General features: G+C 56.1%; 1 protein-coding gene across 6 annotated transcripts in view; it reads left to right on the top strand.

Moving 5' to 3' along the window:
• The first annotated feature begins 642 nt into the window (after nucleotides 1-642).
• Nucleotides 643-15,007, top strand: part of EPB41L1 (erythrocyte membrane protein band 4.1 like 1) — a 70,886-nt gene continuing 56,521 nt past the window's right edge. For 5 of the 6 annotated variants that reach the window (XM_075058314.1, XM_075058296.1, XM_075058305.1 and 2 more), the window contains exon 1: nucleotides 643-738. The gene's annotated coding sequence lies outside the window, so the exon portion shown is untranslated. The remainder of the gene's footprint in view (nucleotides 739-15,007) is intronic. The other variant, XM_075058289.1, reaches the window with a different exon arrangement.

The raw sequence follows: 15,007 nt of genomic DNA, 5'->3' as shown, positions 1-15,007 counted from the left end.
ATGCTGTGCATCCATGCACGCTGTGCATCCCTGCACCCAGTGCATCCATGCTGTGTGTCCAGTGCATCCCTGCACCCAGAGTATCCATACTGTGCATCCAGTGCATCCATGCTGTGGGTGCATGCGTGCGGAGTGGAGAAACTGCTCCCCTTTTCATCTGCGTCTCCTGGAGGGGGCTGCTTGGCCTGACACACCCGAAGTACCCAAGTCAGATCACTTGATGACGTGGAGATCTCCTGGGACCGGCTTAGGGGTGTCCCACCCAAACACCACCCGCACTTCTTTGGGGCCTTGGGCAGTGGGTGGGCAGCCCCGGCTGCTCCAGGAAGGGTCAGCCACCACTTAGGAGCTGAAAAACCTGCTGACATGTCCCACGGAAGGAAAGCTCCTTCCTTGAGGAAGCAAACCTCAGTCCGGGGCTGCCATTCTCGACGGGGAGGTGGCAGGAGGAGGCTCTGCAGGGATGGGGGGGGGGGGGTGTCTTGGGGGGTGTGTCACGCGTGGAAGGAGCCGTGGGCGGTTCCCACGCAGCGCGGGGCGGGGCGGGGCGCGGCGCTGCGGAGGGGGAGCGGCCGCTCCCCCTCCGCAGCGCCGCGCCGCGCCCCGCCCCGCGTTCCCGCCGCACGGCGGGCAGGCAGCAGGCAGGCAGCAGGCAGGCAGGCAGCAGGCAGGGCGGGCAGCTGCCGCTGCGGCGTGGGGCCGCGCCCGGGAGGCGGCGGCGGAGCGGGCTGAGCCGAGGTGAGAGCCCGGGCGAGCCGCGGTATTCTTTTGGGGGGCGGCGGGGGGATCGAGCAGCGCCGGCAGCCCCAGGTGCGCTGCCTGTAAGGGAGAGGCAGGCAGGGCTGCAGGCAGTAAAGCTTTTCCAAGCCGGGCCTGCCCTTCTCGGCACGGGTGGGAGGGAGGGAAGGAGGGGGGAGGGCGTGCGGGCAGCGCATCCCACATCGTGATCTGCCTCCCGCATCGTGTCCTGCCTCCCTGCCCGCCGTGCGGGGCGGGATGCTGAGGTCGGGGCGCGGCTCCCCACGGGGGTCCAGCCGGGCACGGGGAAGTGGGGGGCACACGGAACCCGCGCTTCCCACCCGCGAAGGAGCAAAGCGGAGTGCGGGGAAGCAGCAGCGCGGGTCGGGTCCTTGCGCCGGGATGAGCCAGCCCCAGGGATCCGTAGCCCCGAGCTGCGGGGTTGGCGTTAATAGCGTTTAACTGCCGGGCTATGGTTTCAGGGAGACGATTTACATTAGAGGGAGAATGTGGAGAGAGCCAGGAACAACTTGGAATGGGTCCTCGCATATTTCTGTGGTTATTTTTGGAGTATCGTCATATGGCAGGAGGTGGGCTCTGGAGGTATCCTTGAGCTCAGCATTTTCTCCATAGGCTGGTTACCCGGGAGATTGTACTAGAGGACCTGCGTGGCCCTTTTCTCTATCAGTGGTTTCTGTATAAAACACTATTTCTCTTGCTGTTTCTGCGGTGGTATTGTTTCCCTCTGGCATGCCCAGCCTTCAGCGTGTTATGGTGGGGACCCTTCTGTGGACAAACAATGGTCTGGGTATGCGTGGTTGAGTATTCACAATGTGTTGCAGGAGCAGGCGATGGAAAAGCTGTTTGATTCAGCTGTAGATGGTGTGAGGTGACTCCTGATCAGCCCCTTCTCCGCTGCTGTGGATGAGGTGTGGCTTCTCCAGCATCCCCAGAGAGACCAGCCCATGCATCAGTCTCCTTCCTGCACTTAACTGTCGCTTTGCCTCCAGCTTTCTCATGCTAGACTTGTCCTAACTGATTTTTGCTTCCAAACAACTCGAGATGTGGGAAGCACATTGGTACCAAGGTCTGTTTCTTGGGGCTGCCTTGCAGATCTCTGTGTCCTTTGCAGCCCGCTGGAGGACTCTGCATGTGCCAGATCCCTTTGACCATGGCTGCGCAGGCTGGAGAGCTGTTCTGGTGGCCTTCAGTTGCGTGCCCTTGTTGCCATCAAGCAAGTTTGGAGCTGAGGGGAGGCTGGGTTTGGGCGATGATCTTTGCAAGAAGGGAATTACTCTTTAATTATATTTTTTTTAGAGTCTGGTTTGGTAGGCATGGAGCCTGTCTGTGGACACCTTCCCAGGGTGCTCAGAGCTGTGCTCTCCATGAGGACCCCGGTCTCTGCTGTGTGCAGAGAGGTAGGGCATGTTCTGGAAGCTGTGGCAGACCCCGGCTGTTGTAGCATATGGCAGGTCCGCAACCACCCTCTTTCTCCCAGAGCGTTCCCTCCTTATGCAGGGGTAACCTCCGTGTTTGGTGTCAAAGGACCGTGATGTACCCGTCCCTTGGAGGGGTGCGAGCCTCCTCCCCGCCTGCAGCCCCAGCGAGGAGCGGAGTATTCGTTTCTCCTTTCCTCTTTGCGCCATCCTTGTGCTCTGTTGATTGCTTTAGCCGCAACTTCAGATGGTAATGCAGTCATTAAACCAGACATCACCGTAAATAGCAGAGCCCTGGGTTAGGCTGCGGGGGTACAGGGTGTCTGGGAGGGTATGATGCAGCTCTGGGTTAGCTGCAGAGCCTGTGTGTTTGTGCTGATGGTAGGCTGGCTTCAGCTGCAGGTGATGTGTTCTTCCCCTGTTGTTTTGGTTGCTTGTTGATGTTGTAGCTAGAACTGTCCAGTATTTTTATTTTTACCAATTTTTGAGAAATCAGCATTTTCTAAAATGCTCAGGGGAGATGTTTTGTTTTGGAGGAAGCTTCTAAAAAAGGTTTTTGAAGTCCAGTATTGTATTACTGGTCAAAAAGCGTAAGCATAGAAGAGAGCCTGTGTTCCTAGCATGTGGAGGGTGAAGGCTTTGGTACCTTTCCTGTCCAGTGCAGGCATGGAAGCTTGCTGGGCCCCCTTTCTTGGGCTGCCGCCATGGACCACCACAACAATGTTCCAGGCTAAGTGTCTTCTGGCGTGTGGTTTATGGGTGGCCAGGAGGGGTGGCTGGGTCAGCTGAAGAAGTCACTGCACTGTAGAATGGGGAAAATCTTAAAAATCAATTTTCTTCCCCCAGGCAGTTGAGCTCCCTGTTAAGCTCTGGGTGATGACCTTGGTCCTGGTGAGGAGCTGGAGCTCTCATTGATTTACAGAATAACCTTTCATGCTTTCTGCTGGCAGTGCTGAGCCCTCGTCCCATGTATAACTCCAGCATCGGTCTGTGTTGCCTGTGTTCCTCCTTGCTCTAGTGCTCCTGCTGACTTCTGCATTACTAGAGGAGTTTTTCAGAGACAGACAGACCAGTCAGGTGCCTGATTAATTTTGTGCCCAAAAGAAGAAATCTTTCCCATAGCTAATTAGGATTTCTAAATTAGGAAGTCACAGAGAATGACCTGTCGGTTAAAGGGCAGGGAGTGGGCTTGGCTGTTCCCAGGCTTGCTCTGAGTTTCCTGCCCAGTCTTGCAGACATCGCTTGGGTGTCCTTTGCCTTAATTTTTTTTGGCTATGGACAGGGGTTATTTCCCTGCCGCCTTGGGCACAGTGCTACGGCGCCTGAGTGACAGCTGGGATACCGATGGGGAAGCAAGCGTATGCAAGGAAATGGGCTGAGTATGGGCTTAAGCTTTGCGGCAGATCAGCGTGGGCGTCTGTAAGGCCTGTGTTTAGCTATATAGTAGACTTTCATGTGGTGCCTGTCACTTAGAGGTCTGAGCCGAGTCTGAAGCTCTGTTTTAAGCATAGATGCAAAAGAAGAAATGTGAAACGGTGGAGGTTCCTGAGTCCCGGATTGCTGGAAGCTCCTGTGCAGGAAGACTTGTGCAGCTACAAATAAATGACTCTCATATGGCATCTAAAAATGTGCTTGTGCTGAGGCTGTGACAGTGATGGCTGTGTGGCTTATTGTTCTCATTAGAGCAGTCGGGTGGCTCTGAGTCAGCAGGTTTGGATTTGTCACAGCTGGGGCGATTGCACCAGGGAGACCTGTGAGGTTCCATGGTGCTGAGTGGAGGGGTTGGCTGTCTCCTTCTGTGTGGGGACGTTGGGGTTTGAGCCTGGACTCATGCTCACTGTTGGCTCGTGCTGTCACTTGAGCCTGGAAGAAGTTGTATGTATTTGTGGGAGCTGGAGGACAGTCTCCTTTGGGAGCTCCTTTCCAGCACCTGCCCTGTGCCATTTGGGTCTATAAAGTTGAGCATCACTACTGCCAGGGAGGCAGCTTGCCAAGTAGACCAGTCTTTCTCACGCAAATCACCTTGTCTGGATTACAGGAGATGGGAAGCATGATGGGAGGAGATTGTCTTTGATGGGGACATTGCAGTGTTTCCTTGTGGCTGCAGATCCATCTTTTCTCTCCTCCCAGCCCTTGGGTGGAAGCTTGTGGGTTGTCCAGGACCTAAGTGTGCCTTAAAGGGAAGAGGAGGAGATCTGGGCAACCACCGTCTTCCACCGTGGAAGTAGTGGCTGCTTTCTGCAGCAGCTTGCCTGTCTCCACAGCGTGCCCCTGGTGCAGAGCAAGATGTTGGGCCCAGGCTCCATGGATGTCCCTTGTCTCGGAAGATAGTTGTGCCCCTGGTGCAGAGCAAGATGTTGGGCCCAGGCTCCATGGATGTCCCTTGTCTTGGATGATAGTTGCTTCCTCTGCCCTGCCTTTCTCCACAGAGGTGAACTGTCTGGGGGTGCATGGAGGCATCTGTACCAAGAGCTGTTGGGCTGAGCTTTTGTACAACTGGGACAAGAGCCAAGGTTTGCTCTCCTTGTGCTAGACAGGGAGCTGTGGGACTGTGTGGAAAAGGGCACTCATCCCAGAGCCTTAGGTGGGTGATTTGGTATGAATACTGCATGTCTGCTTGTCCCAGTACACAGCTGAGGGTGCTCTGAACTGAAGCAGAGAATTAGGCAGTGTGCTGCCTGTAGTGTGTGCATGCCCATGTGCATGCTCATGCACACTCCCAGGTTTGCTCTCTGGGAGTGTGGGAGCAGCAGACAGAGCCTTCAAGTCTGGATGATAATGCTCTGGAAGAGGAATTTCTTTCCATCTTCTGCTGATGGTCTGTCTTTTGCCCTCCGGAGGGCAATACAAGCTCCCCTAGGGGGGCTTAGCAGTGCCCTAGGCTGGGTTTGCCCCGTGCAGGAGCGGCTGTGTCTGGGAGCAGCCGGGTTTGGGTAAGCAGCAGCATCCTGGGTCCGGAGGGATCACAGCGCAGAGGAGACTGGGCTGACCCTATTGTGCTCAAAACACGAGACAAATGAGGCTGAAGCTGCAGATCTGCAGTTGCCAGCAGGTCAGCAGTTTTGCTGGGGCACTTGGCCTCTTTGTGGAGATGAAATGTGGTAGCAGTTTAATATCTGCTCCATCCCCCTTTCAGAAACCAGCCCTCTGCCATGCCAGGTATAACTGGACCCTGCTGCCATCTCACTGGGCTTTGTTGTCCCTGACCCCTTCTCGGTCCCAAAGGCTGATGCTCCTTTGCAAGGTATTGGTGATGAGGTGGAAACCAGGACCAGGTGCTGCACTAGTGTAAAATGCATCCTGTGTTTGAGGCGATGCTGAATGAGGATTCACAGCCCAGCCCTGCTGCCAGGTTCCACCCACCAGCTCCTTCCTCCCTCTGCTCCTACTAACCCACTGCCGGGGCCCCGCTTGCTGCCTGGCAGCAGAGTGGGGATGTGTGCTGGTATCCTTCCCCGAGTATCAGATGGAGAGGAAAACACAGGGTGGAGTCATCTCTCGCACAAAGGAAATGTTGAGGTATCGTTTCTGCCTTCGGTGGATTTTTTAGGTGGCTGGGGAGAGATTAAACAGGATCTTAACACATTCACAGCCCCCTTCCCACCTCATTTTCCTGTGAATCTGTTGCTTTCAGAAGATATTTTTAGCTTTGCCTTTTCTTTTTTTTCCCCCCTCTCCTCGTATCAGGCTTTTGAAGGGAAACACGTTTCTATGGGAGAACAGAATGAGCCATTTCACGAGACATTTTGTTATGGGCAGAAGGGCCGGGAAATCTGATTGTGCGTTTTAAATGACACATTCCCCTTTGTAATCAGCTAATCGTACTCGCTGGGGCGAGTGCCAGCAGAAAGCCATCCTGGCTGGGCCAGGGGCAGGCAGGTGTGGACCCTGGCAGGCTGTGGGGCGGAACTGGGGATGGACCAGCCCTTCGCATCCTCCTCCTGCCCATCCACCCGGGACCGCCACCCAAGTGACCACGCGTGAAGGCTGCAGTCCTGGGAGGGGTCCGGCGGGTTTTTCTCCTTAATGATCCTATTGGGGAAGCAGTACCCCTGTGTATGAGAGAAGCAATTAAGTGTTCTAATTAGGTGCACTATTGATCTGGCAGTGTTTCTGCTGGCAGGAGCTCCTGCTGAACATGGCATGGCGTGGCACCTGACAAAGCTTTGGGTCTCTGCTTCGCCAGTGAGGAGAGGGATGTGGCAAAGGTCTCAAAGTGGGAGGGCAGTGCTGTGTTAAGGCCTAAGGTGTGGTCGTAAGGCTGGGTCTGCTGCTTGCTATGGGAAGGTGCAATTTTTGACAAGGATGCAAACCCAGCGTTGGTGGTAAACTTTGGGGTGGGAAAGTTCCAGCCTGAATTCTCAGCAGTGTTGCCTTTTAGGAGATGGACTGCAAGTCCTGACAGATGGAAGGTCCTGCAGAGTGAACTGGCCAGAACAAGGGAAACCTCCTTTGAGGTCTGATCTGGCTCTGGGTATATGCATGCCTACATGACGCAGGGGCCATTACCTCTGCAAATTCACTGGGGCTCTTCAGGGAACCAAAAAATGCTTTCTGGTAGTATGGCATGAGTAAATACCTGCTGGTCACCTTGGTCTGGTGTGTGATCCATTTGTAAGGAATACAGCTGACGTTAGGGCAACCGTTGGAAGTACTACAGGACATAGAGAAAACGCAGCTGCCCGTGCTGTGTTTTGGTGGCAACTTCACTGTCGCTGTAAGCTCACCTGGCCACTTCTGTGCTGCTGCAAGAGCTTTGGAGCTCAGTCCCACCCCAGCACGGTGCTGCTGGCTGCAGCTGCCCGGCGTGTATAGGCAGGGCAACCTGGAAGGCTCATGGTGTTGCGGTCCATGGTCATCTCCTGCTGAGCGCTGGCTGAGCTGTTCCTACTCAGCTTGCCAGAGCTGATATGGTCCCAGTGCAAGGTGGAGCTGTGCACAGCTGGACCTCTCTCTGGTCATGCTTTGCCCTCGGCTAAGCTGCCCTGGGGCTGCCACACTGCCCTGCCCTGTTTATGTTCATGCTCCGGTGGACACGTGAAGGGGACGGTATGAATCCTTGTCCCCTTCCTTGCCCTTCGTTGGACCCATCAGCTTTTTTGCAATGCGCTGGCCTAGATTGGAGTGAGCTGGGCTCAACGTATGGCTCCCTCCTAACCCCAGCCAGCGGTTGAGCCTGCCAGCGGTGCTGTCCGGGATCTGCCCCTTGCATGGACCATAGCCGTCGTCTGGCTGCCGTTGGTGTCCCAGCTCCTGCTTCCACAGCCAGCACTCACCCCGTCAGGGTCAGGCTGGATGACTGCGATGACGATGTTGTGACAATGTGGGTCACTGTGGGGTGTTTTTGAGCCTGGGGCACTGTCTGTGGCTGAGATGGTGTATGCACCGGCCTGGCACCGGGGAGAGCTGCGTGGCAGGAGATTGCGATGCAATCGAGCATGGATTTTTGCTAGCAGGAGTGTTATGGGGAGCTGTTTGTTTGCAGGCAGAAGTGAGCAGGGGTGGGGGAGGGTCTTGCTCCCACTGCCTGTATTCTCAGAACACTTCATTAATATGATACTAATTGATGTAGCAGCTCAGATCCCAAAATGTCTATAGCTCAGAACCTGCTGTGGTGCAGCCAGCCCTGCTGAATGCTGCTTCACACAGTGGAAGGAGGGACAGTTGGTGTCTGAGGGAGAGTGCAGGGGCTTTGTTTGGCAGCGTTAACACAGGCAGGTTGGGGAGCACTGAGTGCCACTGTCCTGCCTTTGGTGACTGTATCCGCCATCCTCTCTCACAGGAGGAACCCAGTGCAGCCCTGGCGAGCCCCGGGTGCCAGGGCTGCTGGTGCGATACCCCTTCTTCTGGGTCTATCAAAAGCTGGCTGCTCTTGTGCCTGCCCATGTGTCTGCCTGCCCGTCTCTGCTGCGCATCTCTTGACTCGCCCTTGAGCTGGGATGGGAGAAAGCTGAGCGTACGAACCTGGAAGCTGCATGGGGCCTCCCCCCAAAATTGCTGGGCTTGGCAGAATGGGAGCAGGGCCACGGAGGCTGCGCCGAAGAGGGGAGAGAGCCCCACAGATCCCTGCAGTTTGCGTGACTGTCTGCGAGTGGAAGCAGGAGCTGCTGGTATTGGAGTCCGTTTCCCGGATCAGCTTGGCCTATTGGGGCACTCATGCGGTCTGCCGCTGGGAGAGGGCAGAGCTCTTCTCCTGATGGAGCTGTCTCTCCTTTGGCTTGTTAGCCTCTGGGCAGTGGCATCCGCACAAGGAGGCAGGTGAAGGAAAGAGAGGTCTGTCATGGGCTCTGGGATCAAGGGGCGTGGGCACATAAGTAATGGCAATGGGACAGGAGCCTCCGCATGCCAGTGGCATCGCTTGGTCTGTGGGCAGCACAGGCTCTGTGTGTAATCGTGAGTAGGTCAGGAAAATGCCATTTCCAGGTCTGGCAGAGCAGCGAGCCGTGCACCGGGGCATGCGTTCAGCTCCTGTGCTGGGCACTGGTGTGGAGGTGTTCAGGCCCTGTGACGCCGGCCCTGCAGTGCATGTGTGTGGGACCTGGGGCTGCAGGTGCAGCCAGCGCTGCTGTCGGCTGGCTGGGCACAGGGGTGCTCCCCGTTGCATCCCAGCCCTGCTCCCCATGTAGTGAGACAGCTGAGCGAGTAAAACCATTCTACGTGCTGGCCGCAAAGGAATCTGTCCCTGGTGAGCAGGGGTGTACGAGAGCGTGCCCACCACCCAGTGACATCCTGCTTGCGCTTCCCCTTGTGTGACAGCGGCAGAGAGCTGGGACAGGACCGTGCACTCGGGGGTGGCTGTAACTCCCCCCTCTTCCCGTATCTCTCATGCAAATCATTTGGGGGTGCAATTTCTCCCTGCTCAAAGGTGACTTTGTTTCCTTGGAGGTGCTGAAGCTCCTGGCCTTATGGCATCAGGTTTTCTGCCTGGGGGACGGCAGCGGGTCCTGGAGGGAATGGCCAGAGCCCCACACGGTAACTGCCCAGCCATGGCTCAATCGCTGCGTGTCACCATGCTGCTTGGGGACTCTGTCCAAATGGAAAGTGGAGCAGCTTTTATGCCCCAAGCGAGCTCTTGGGGAAGCTGCTGTGGATCAGTGTCACTCAGCACAAGCTGTGTCAGGCTATGCACAGCTGATGTTTGCTTGTGGAGAGTGAAAGGTTTTTGCTGAATCCATGGGTGAGGTGGGTGCTTTGCATAGGCGGGTCATCCTGCCTGCTTTGCTTCTGTGCTTAAGGGAGGATGGTCCTTGCCTATTGAAGGTATGTTTGAAAATTAACCCTTGGAAAAACAAGGTGTCCTTGCTGTGCTGTGCGACTGTGCTTCCTCCTTCGCATAACTGTAGTGCCTGCTGGGCAGTTTTTCCTCCCCCATTAGATGCAGTTGTCATCTAAAAAGCGGCCCTAAAAATGCTGTTGCAGGATTGGGGCTGTTCCTACTAAAACGCTGATTTCAGTCCTGGTGTGCCAGAGCTGCTGGTCACTCCATGGACGAGTGAGGGGGGCTGCCTCCCGTGGGTCCTGCATCGCTGACCTGCATCATTACCTGGGGTAACAGTCCTGCCGACCAGATGTTGCCCTTGGCATTACCGCAGGGGCCACGCTGGTGAGCCAGAGGGGCAGGTGACAATGGGGTGGCACAGATGGCCCTGAAAGGAGAACTTGGGTAGTGCCTGGCAGCGCGAGCCAGGAAAGTATCTGTTTCATTTCTCGGAGGTGTGTTTGTTCTGCAGCACTGCCTGTAGTAAATATTTGCTTTTATCACTCAAATGAGCAGAGCTGGCTCGCGATGCACACAGCGGGCAGGCTGACTGCGTGAGAAGGTGCTGTTTTCACATCAGTCTTTTTGGGAGTAAAGCAGCATCTAATGTAATCTGGAGCTTACATTCTCCAGCAAGCAGATTTGTATGGAGTCTAAATGCAGTGCTTGGGCCATGCGGGCACCATCTTGTGATGAAGTGCCTGGCTAACGTCCTTCCATGTACTTGCCATCATCTCTGGGAAGGGTTTTCTCCTTTTCTTTTCTTTTCTCTTTTCTTTTATTTTCTATTTCTTTTTCTTTTCTATTTCTTTTCTTTTTCTTTTCTATTTCTTTTCTTTTCTTTCTAATTTCTTCTTTGCAGGTTCTGAATTGTGCCCGAGCAGAGTGCTGAGAGCAGCCCCTGGAAGCAGCGTGAGTTTATCCTGAAAGCTTTTATTCTCCTTTCCAGATCCCACATAAGGCTGAGTGGGTTTTGCAGCATAGAAGGGGTTGCTCAGCATGGAGCCAGTGCTGCAGGGAGGCTTGTCTGCCAGAAACCCCCGGCAGGACTGGAAATCTGGCCTGCTACCACCAAAGCACAAAACTGCTGGGCTTGGGCTTGTTCTGGCTTTCTTTGTGTTGGGATTTTTTCCTGGTTTAGTTAGGGGTTGGGCAACAGCTTCTTTGCCAACAGAAAGGCTCCTACCGGCTGCCCGAGTCTTTGCCCGCTGATGGAGCGACTTTGGGACGTCACACTTAATGCTGAGTTTCCATGCTCTCTTTTGTGCAGACAATTCAAGGAAGGTGGCATGTTAGCAAACCAGCCATTGTGTTTTTTTGGGTGTGGATCGGAGCCGTAGGTGCCTGGGCTCACGGGGGCTGGGCATGGCTGGCCTGAGACACGTCCAGGTGAGGCTTGGCACCGCTGGGCAGCTGGGAGCGAAGGATGGGAGAGGGCAGCGATAGGTCTGAGCTGCAGAATTAAATTGCTGGGATGCCTGAAACAGCCAAGGGCTTGTGGTCCAGGCCTACTCAGGGACCCCTGGTGTCCCTCCAGCTGAGTGGGCTGCTCCGCTCCAGGGCCCCATTGCACAGCGGGTTTGCACAGTGCTATCCCTGTGAAACCAGATATGAGCTGCTTCTGTGCGTCTTGCAGATGGTGTGCAGCTGGGGATAGCTGGGAGGACAAGGTCTTGCTTCTGCTTTCACTCCCTGACCTGCAAGGTGAGCCTGGGCAGAGGGCAACACAGCAGTGCTACCCTCGCTCTGGGCCCAAAATGGGAGCAAGGTGTCATCATCTGAAAACTGGGGATGAGGAGCTCTATGGCTGCACCCTGCTGTCCTGGCTCTTTCTTGGGTGACAGGAGCGTGCGGCAGCATGCACCGTGAGGCTCACTGCATCTGTGGAACCCCACTGCTCACCAGGGTTTGGCTCTTGTCCGCACAAAGTGAAGGGAGCAGGGGCAGGCGTTGCCCTGGATGCGGGCAGGGTATCCGCATCCTTGCTGAGGGCTGTGATGAGCTGCTGCGATGTGCTTCTTGGGGCTAGAGGTGTCTCTGGCTTGGAACGGGGCGGAGCGTTACGTTTTATGAGCGGTTTCTCACTAGTGGTGCTACAAGACCATCCCTCCAGGAGGGCTCTTTGTGGGTCTGGCAGGATGCCAGCTCTGCCCATGTCCGCGGGCACGTGTCTGTAGGGAAAGCAAGGAGAATGACAGGGTTTCTTGTTCTGTCTCTGTATGCTGGAGTTTGGGTGCTGGAAGACCAGTTTTGGAATTGGTGGAGGCAGAGATGCAGGCCCAGCTTCAGTGCTGGATTGCATGTGATCCTGCATCACTACGTGCCTCAGTTTCTCTCCAGCATGGTGTGGGGTGCCTGGGTGCTTCTGCTCTGGGGCTCTGCGCAGGGAAGGCTGCTTGGGAGGTTGAGCACCAGTCACCACCGACGTGGGAGCATTTGGCTCCCGGGTGATACCTGGCAGGAAGCTCTGCCCCTGCATGGGGGTGTGAGTGAGTCCCTCTTGGGGTTCCCCACACCTGGGGTGTCACAGGGAGTGGGAGGACACACACCACTCAGTGATGACCTCTGGTACCCAGCCAACCCCTTGCTTTTGCTAGTGGCCTCTGTGTCCCGGGTGCAGATGGGGGTCGGTGGCCCCGGTCTGCGTGTCTGGTTTCATGTTTCCCTCTTTCAGTTGCGTCTCATGAGCCAGCACCAGGGACTTGGGGAAGCACTTGCACAGCAGAACTGCTTCATGGCTGTGTGCTCTGAGTAGTCTCACCTAGCCGTGTGCCGGTTGCCCACAGGTCCCAGCTCCCTGGCAAGTCTGGGCAAGCGAAGCCTTGACAGCGTGGCCTGGCCTAGTTGCTGCTTTGTGCTGAGGGAGGTGTGCCCCCACTTCTGGAAGGGTTGGTGACACTCCAGTCATGGCACAGTGATTGTGCTGATGATGAGGTGCTCATTTCTCTGTTTTTCTACAGCTCCCTCACAGCTGATGTAGTATCCTAACTCCTGGATGTCATGAAGGACTTGCTGCTGGGATTTGGTAGGTGAAGGGAAAGGACTGGCTCCTTGGGAGCTTGCTCAGACGAGATGGTCATCCATCAGTTGGACTAGATGATCGTTGTAGGTCCCTTCCAACTGAACTACTCCATCCTCCTCAGAAGTGGTGCACAAGATGTGACCGTTACCTTGGGGAAAATGGCACTCTGTATCCACTGCTTTAGACCCCAAACAGGGCTCTTCTGGGGCTGCAGATCAGAAGACGATGACTGTAGGCAGAGAGCTTGGGCCTTCCTTTGGAAAGAAAGAGAAGATGGGGGAAGGCAGGGCCAAGCCCCTTGCTCTAGGTGCTCTTCACCTACTCGAGCTCCTCTCCTCTTCCAGCACACTGCTTACGGGCTGGCCTTCTGGTTTCCAGGGTGTCTGGTCCTGTGTTCTTCTTACACTAAAGCAGATGATCTTGCCTGGTTGCTACATCCCAACACAAGACGGCTGAACCCACAGTCTCTACCTTACTCTGCTTGCTTTTGTCAGCAAGCAGTGATTGCTGCAGAGGCAGCGAGTGACCTGGAGTGGGGACGGGAGCTGCTCTCTGCTGTTGCTGGCGGAGGAAGAGTGAACCCTGGTGATAGGTGGTCCACACGGTTTGCAACACCCCCTACCTGCTTCTGGTGTGTATCTGAGGTGCCTTGCTGGTGCTCTGCAGTGGCCAGCCATGGGTCATATCTGCAGCTGGGTGAACTGGGTTCAAAGAGCACTGGTTGTAACCATAACAGCCTTTGGTTCAGTCTCCCTCCCTCTGCTGCACCAGAACAGCCCCGGGCTCCATGCTGGTGCCATCCCTGCATGAGGGTTGGAGTAGGAGGGGAGGGATGGCTGCAGTGCTGGTGGTCCTGGTGTCTGGAGAGCCTGGTCCCCACCTGGGCTGACTGCTCCATTTGGCCGTGGCATCTCTTGGGCATCCCCTTCCGCATCCAAAAAAGCACACGGGGCCAGCAGGGCACGGCCAGCTCCACAGCAGGGCACGGCCAGCTCCACGGCAGGGCAGCCCCATCCCCCAGGCAGAGCCCCCTGCGCTGTCCGGATGCGGCACTGAGATGGTTTAGCCCCGTAACTCTGCTCGCAGGCAGTTTCTAATGGCTGCAAAGTGAAGATGACCACAAAGCAGCTGCTGAGCTCTCTCCCCAACAGCCTGGGCAGGATTACTTCCTTATTATAAGAATTGGCCCAGGATGCTGCACGGATCACCTTTGGCCTGAGAAACGCTGTCGGTCTGTTTTATGTAGTAGTTGGGAGGCTGAAGCTGTTCTTTCCTCCCTGCCCTTTGCCCCGTGCAGCGGTGGGACCGTGGCTGGGCAGGCAGTGCTGCCAGCCCCTGGCACAGCCGGCGGGAGCTGGTGGCACTGCTGTGGGGTGGGTGTTTGCTCGGTGGCAGCGCTGGCTGCAGCGGGTGCTGGGGCAGTGCCGTGCCTGCTCCCCCTGCCCTGGTTTGGGGCTGCGGGTGCAGTTTCCTCTTGATTTGGGACCTGTCCTCGCTGTGAGACGTGCCTTGGTCAGTGAAGCTTGCTGGGTGCCACCCCAGCTGCTTTGGCCTGGGCTGAGCAAACAGGTTTGCGGTATGTGGCAATGCGTGCCCTGAAGGCTGGTGAGAGCTGCCAGCTCCCTCTAACTCAGCTTGAGAAAGGCTGGCTTCTGGCCAAACACCCTGCTTGCTTTGGCTGATACTTTTAACCTCTTTTGCATCATGTCAGTTAGGAGCTGTGCTTCCCTTGTGCTGTGTTACAGCTGGGGTGAGCTGGGATGCCCACCCGTCTCTGACCCCCTCTGCCTGGCTGTTGAAGGCTTCTCTGCCTGAGAACCGTGCTGGGGCTGTGATCTTTCCCCACCTTTGACGTGTGGCACTGTCTGCTTGGGTGGCAGGAGATGGGACTTTCCTTGGAAGATGCAGCTTTGCTGCTCCAATGGCCGTGCGCTGAGTCCTTGGCAGGTCTCAGCGTGGCGGAGAGCTCTATTCCCACGTGATGTACCACCCTCACCACTGGTTTTGGCCAAGGGTGTGAAGGGCTGGAATGGGATCGTGCCTTGCTAAACTGGTGATCCCACCAGGGCTGGGTGGAAAGGAAGAGCTGTCTGTTCTCAGATCCCTGCAGAGGAGGACTTGCTACCTGGGACTGGTGTTTCAGCAGCTTTTTTGGCACAGGAGGACCCAAGGGATGCAGAGCTGTAGGCAGCATCTGAGCAGGCACAGTGTGGGGTGGGGATCTGCAGGGCTTACTCCCAAGGGTGGATGCAGAGGCTGGACCATGTGTGGGAGAGCACCTGGCCCTGGCGTCGGTATGCTCTGGGGCATCATATTGCAACAGATGGGTGCTGGTGGTGGCACCTCTCTGGACTTCTTTCAGCCTGGCTCCCCTACAGCCCTTGCTGCTGTCTCCTTTATTCTGGGACAGAGGCTTTTGATTTTCCTTTCTTGCTTTCCTCCCTATTGCTGAAGGGGTTAAACAGTATTTGGGCCACAACCCATCCTCATCGGCTACAAGAGCAGGTGCTGAGAGATGCTCGGTGGGAGGCCAACAGGTTCTGTGGGGCATGA

This window comes from Buteo buteo, chromosome 2 (assembly GCF_964188355.1).
Source record: "Buteo buteo chromosome 2, bButBut1.hap1.1, whole genome shotgun sequence".
In the NCBI taxonomy this organism is placed as follows: Eukaryota; Metazoa; Chordata; class Aves; order Accipitriformes; family Accipitridae; genus Buteo; species Buteo buteo.
Note: the sequence above shows the minus strand (reverse complement) of the source record. Positions and strands in the feature narration are given on the sequence as shown.